We start from the raw sequence: 6,000 nt of genomic DNA on the forward strand, positions 1-6,000 counted from the left end.
TTTCTGTCCTTGATTTGTAGAATTTCTTTATATATTCTGGATTTGTCAGCTAGGTGCTATGTATATATACAGTATATTTTCCAGTCTGCGGACTATCCATTTTCTTTTTTTAAAATCACTTTTTATTTTTCAATTACAATTGACAAACTATATTATATTAGTTTCAGGTATACACTCCAGTGACTAGACATTATATAACTTACTAAGTGATCATCCCGATAAATCTCGTACCCATCTGATACCATACATATTTATCAGAATATTATTGACTACACTCCCTATCCCTGTGACTATTCTGTTACTACCAATTTGTAGTTCTTAACCTCTTCACCTTTTTCACCCAACCCCTCAACCCCACCATCTGGCAAACACCGAAATGTTCTCTGTATCTATGAGTCTGTTTCTGTTCTGCTTGTTCATTTATTTTGTTATTTAGATTCAATTGTTGATAGATATGTATTTATTGCCATTTTATTCATATTTTTTATTTCTTCTTCTTCTTCTTCTTCTCCTCCTCCTCCTCCTTCTCCTCCCCCTTCTCCTCCTTTTCCTCCTCCTCCTCCTCCTTCTTCTTGACCCCTTAACATCTCTTATAATACTGGTTTAGTGATAATGAACTCTGAGCTTTTTATTTTCTGGAAGCTCTTTATATATCCTTTGGTTCTGAATGATAGCTTTGCTGGGTAGAATAATCTTGGTTGTATGTCTTTGCTTTTCATCACTTTGAATATTCCTTGCCAATCCCTTCTGGTCTGCAAAGTTTCTGTTGAAAAATCAGACTTATAGGAGCTCCCTTGTAGATAACTACTTTTCTCTTATAGCTTTTAAGATTCTCTCTTTGTCTTTAACCTTTGGCATTTTAATTATGATGTGTCTTGGTGTGGGCCTCTTTGGACTCATCTTGTTTGGGAGTCTCTGTGCTTTCTGACTTGGATGTCTATTTCCTTCACTAAGTTAGGGAAGTTTTATGTCAATATTTTTCTTTTCTTCTTTTTTTTAAAAAAAATAAATCTTTATTGTTCAGATTATTACAGTTGTTTCTCTTTTTCCCCCATAGATCCCCTCCACCCTGTTCCCACCCACCTCCTGCCCTTACCCTCCCCCACTGTCCTCTTCCTAGGTGTACGATTTTTAACCAGTCTCTTCCCGCACCCCCACCCCCTCCCTCCCAAGAATAGTCAGTCCACTCCCTTTCTATGCCCCTGATTCTATTCTATTCACCAGTTTATTATGTTCATCAGATTTTTTTCACTTGATTTTTAGATTCATTTGTTGATAGATATGTATTTGTTGTCACTTGGTTGTTTATAATTTTTATCTTTACCTTTTTCTTCTTCTTCCTCTACTTAAAGAATACGCTTCAGCATTTCATATAATACTGGTTTGGTGGTGATGAACTCCTTTAGCTTTTTCTTATCTGTGAAGCTCTTTATCTGACCTTCAATTCTAAATGATAGCTTTGCTGGTTAGAGCAATCTTGGTTGTAGGTTCTTGCTATTCATCACTTTGAATATTTCTTGCCACTCCCTTCTGGCCTGCATAGTCTCTGTTGAGAAACCAGCTGACGGTGGTATGGGTACTCTCTTGTAGGTAACTAACTGTTTTTCTCTTGCTACTTTTAATATTCTCTTTTTGTCTTTTGCCCTTGGTATTTTAATTATGTTGTGTCTTGGTGTGGTCCTCTTTGGATTTTTTTGTTTGGGGTTCTCTGTGCTTCCTGGACTTGTAAGTCTATTTCTTTCACCAGGTAGGGGAAGTTTTCTGTCATTATTTCTTCAAATAGTTTTTCAATATCTTGCTCTCTCTCTTCTTCTGGCACCCCTATAATTCGGATGTTGGTACACTTGAAGTTGTCCCAGAGGCTCCTTGCACTATCTTCATATTTTTATATTCTTTTTTCCTTTTGCTTTTCCGGTTGGGTGTTTTTTGCTTCTTCGTATTTCAAATCTTTGACTTGATTCGTGTGATCCTCTAGTCTGCTGTTGGATCTCTGTATATTATTCTTTATTTCAGTCAGTGTATGCTTAATTTCTAATTGGTCCTTTTTCATATGCTTGAGGGTTTCACTATATTTCTTGGAGGTTTCTAGAAGATTCTTGAGTAACCTTATAACTGTGGTTTTGAACTCTATATCCAGTAGTTTGCTTTCCTCCATTTCTTTCATTTGTGACCTGTTTCTTTTTTTTTTTTTTTTTTTTTGGTCAAAATCTGCTTTATTTCTCAGCTTCCCTCCATCAGGATGTGGTAACAAAGTTGGCAGGTACAAAAGGATGGGCCTGGTTACAGAAAATGTCTCTGGCCAATTAGGAGGAAGATGAAAGTAACAAACGCAGATGTTGGGAGTTTTTCAAAAGTGAGTTCAAATGTTAGTTCTGCCACAATCTGTGACCGGAGGCGACTTGTTCTATCTCAGCCTGTCTCCTCAGCTGTCATAGGATTTGAGATCATTCATGTTCCCACTATAACCGTCAGAGCCTCTGTCACCGGTGTGTCCGTTATTGGCCATGTGAGACCACACTGGCCCAGGCTCAGGAGAAGGCCACACGTTTGAGGTGCTTTGAGGACCTGGACTTGGCTCAGGTAGCTTCGCTGGGTTTGCTCAGCCTGGGCCCAAAGCCAGCGAGCTTGGCAGCTGGTGACACCACACCCACCTCGGGTAGTGGGGAACTGGGGGGGGGAGGCGGCGGTCAGCACCCATTTTGGAGTGAGGAAGCCAATGTTTCAATTGTCTAATTTAAACCAGGTTCTGCCCAAATGAAGATCCGAACTCCTCTGTTACCTGTTCCCCCCATCTCTGTTTTTTACATTTTTCTTTGTTTTGACAAACCTCTAATCACAACACCCTTTCCACAGGTGGTGCCTCTAGTCCCCTCCCAATGTCTCCCAAAACTAACAACCAACTCTCCCGGGGCCCCAAAGGCTCAATCCGCCTGGGGTGGGTGCTGAATGGCACGGGTGTAGGGAGCAGAGAGGGTGTGAACGCTGATGACAAGTTCTGCAGTTAAGGCCAGACTCCTGGGGCACACTCCTGCTTGCTCTGTAGAGATGGGTTAAACTTTGTTTTAAAAAGCAGATTTAAAAAATGGCATCTCTGTATTAAACTAATGAGAGACCATCCTAAATTCCTACCTGGTCTCCAGCAGAGAGAGACCCTTGAACAGAGCTGACAGTGAGATGTCTAAGGACAGCAACAGACGATCCCATGACCTCGAACTTCTGTGTGTTTACTCCCTATTTCTGGTTTAGTGCTAGGAAGCGATTACACTGAGCCCCGCTGCTCCTGCTCAGAGTGATGCTGTAGATGACCTACGTGAAGGGCATTCTTCCAGCCCCATCTTCTCTACGATCAGCCCTGGGTCCCCTCCTGCCTGCTGGGTCGGTGTCTCCCCGCTTGGCCCCTTGTGCTCACACTGTTGTATTAAACTTGGGTTACAGGGAGGGAAGCAAAGAGAACCCACTAGGCCCCCGTTTGTCTCTGAGGAGAAAATCAAGGTGCCCCGTCTGCTCACTTGCTGATGGAGCAGGAAGTGGACGCCCTGTCCTGGGAATGTGTCACTCCTTAGGTGCTGGTTAGGAGGTGAAAAGCTGAAGGGAGTCTTAATGGCCAGTAACTCTCTGCTGACATTTTGGCAGGACCGAGGACCTAATGCTCCCTTGGGACTCTGGGTGGAACATGGGACCAACATCAGCAGGATCCTTCGGGCCAGATGTCTTCCATACCACAGCCCGGCCTTTGCCCTACATGCTTCTAAAAGTGGAGAAATTGCCTCTCCAGGAACCTGAGGCTCTTGGAGGTCACAGACTTCGTGGCGCTAGAGTGAGCTGAGCCCCCAGGCACTGCATGAGGCTGGCCTCAGAGTTCTAAGCACTGATGCTTCCTAAGTCTGGCTCCAAAGGTTCAGCTGCTCCACCTCCCTCCACCCTGCGGACCTCAGGTTTGCACAGGAGGGTGAAGTGGACCAGGAAGATGAGCTCACCCCTTTCTGGGTGGAATTTTACTGCGAAACCTGATTCCTGGGCTCAGTTGGTCCTCCCTATTCTTCTCACACCTTCCCGACTCCCTCTTGCTCACCAACCACCTACATCTGACATTAGAAAAAAGAAACAAACTCACATCCCTGCCCTAACAGCTCCACCCCTTCCTCCAGGGGCTGGCATGTTCCCTTCCCTGTTTGGGTCCTATATCTGCCTAGAAGGTCAAGGGGAGGGGTTTGAGCGGGACCCTTGATCTCCTCAAACCGCCCCTCTCTGGATGTTAGGATTGTAGTGGCCTGTCCCTGGGGTTTCCTTCTGCGTTGGCTTCGGAGGCTCCTCTTCCGGGAGGGGGGCTGCTGTTACTGGTGAAGGTAGGCATCCAGCCAGAGCTGCCCCGACTCTTTCAGGGAGTGAACAATGTCCGCGAAGGCCGTGAGCAGGGACTTGGACTGGTACTCGATGCCGTGCTTGGCACACAGGGAGCGCACGAGGGGAGCCACTTTGTTGTAACTGTGTCGTGGCATCGTGGGGAAAAGGTGATGTTCAATCTGGAAGTTGAGGTGCCCACTGAACCAGTCATTGAAGGCCGACTTGTCCACGTTGCACGTTGCCTGGAGCTGGGTGGAGACCCAGTCCCTGTTCTGGTCATGGTCAATGTGCATGGGGATATGGTTCATCTGTGTCACCCACACAAACCAGTTGCTTTCCAGGAACCTGACCACGAAGAAAAGGCCCAGGAAGCCCTTCACCCCCAGCAACGGCAGGTAAGTGAGGGCGATGCGGAAGTAGAAGGTGATCATTCAGGCCAGGTCCACCCGCTTCTTCTGCTGGATAACGAAGAAGAAGATGTACCACTGGAAGTAGAGAGGTAGCAAGGCTGGGGGCCCAATCAGGAAGAAGTATTTGTGCTGGTGGTTGTACGGCATGTACTTTTTCTTCTGTTTCCCAAGCTCCAAAGAGAGGATCTTCCCCAAGGCGAGGAAGAAGGGGTGCATGTTGATGTCTGGGTCTTTGCGGAAGCAGTTGGGCTTGGCGTGGTGCTGGAAGTGCATGTGGTTCCATCAGCTGGCGGGGGCCCCCTTCAGGTGGCCGATCACGAAATGATGGAGCAGGTGGTTCCACCTAGAGGTGCCGAAGACAGACAGGTGCCCGAAGTCGTGCTGCAGCCAGCCAGTCTGGGCCTGAACTGCACTGAGCAGCACCGCACTGAGGACGAAGGGCACGAAGGACGTCCCAAAGGCCCACAGCGTGAGCCAGGCGGCCGCGTCCATCAGCAGGATGTGCAGCAGGTACAGCAAGAAGAAGGCGCTGTTGGCCTTCATGAGCCCCATCTGCTCCACGGCCGCCCGCAGGTCCCGAAACTCATCGGTCACGAAGCTGGGCTGCTCCGGAGCTAGCTCTCCAATCAGGAGCGAGTTCATGTACTTACTCACCAGGCCCTTGTTGATGTGGAATGCCACAAAGGGGTCCGTGGCATCCTGCCCCGCATAGTGGCTCATCACCCGGGAGCCTCGGGGTGCTGACAGGCGAACTCGCTGACGTTGTACACCTTCCACTTGATCACCAGCCACCGCTTCTGGCCGCGCCACAACACTGCGCCACCTTGTCCCAGGTGAAGTAGCGCGGGGACGGGGCCGGGGTCCTAGGGGCCATGGGGCCTGGCGGCTTCACGCCAGCTGAGCTGGAGGGACCGGGAATGTGCTGGAAGCCCGCGGATGTCCCGTCGGGCTGGCGGTTGGAGGACGGGTCAGCCCTGATTCTTTGTCTCTGCATTTTGGCTGCTTCCCTGTGTTGATAGAGTAGCTTTGTGTGCCTCCCTAATTACCTGAGGTGGACACTCTTGGTTCACCCCTGTGTGGGCTGTGTGCACAGTCTTGTGTTGTAGTTAAGCCTTGATTGCTGTTGGTATCATTGGGAGGAATTGACCTCCTGGTCAATTGACTGTGAGGACCAGTTATGTCTACAATGGGAAAACTTTTGTACTGGAGACACCCTTATGGGGCAGGACTTGCTTCAGTGGGGCTT

General features: G+C 47.9%; 1 pseudogene; it reads right to left on the reverse strand.

Moving 5' to 3' along the window:
* Positions 1–3,732: 3,732 nt before the first annotated feature.
* LOC102434225 lies at positions 3,733–5,748 on the reverse strand (annotated as a pseudogene).
* Positions 5,749–6,000: the final 252 nt, after the last annotated feature.

This window comes from Myotis lucifugus, unplaced genomic scaffold, assembly GCF_000147115.1.
Source record: "Myotis lucifugus unplaced genomic scaffold, Myoluc2.0 scaffold_270, whole genome shotgun sequence".
Lineage (NCBI taxonomy): Eukaryota > Metazoa > Chordata > Mammalia > Chiroptera > Vespertilionidae > Myotis > Myotis lucifugus.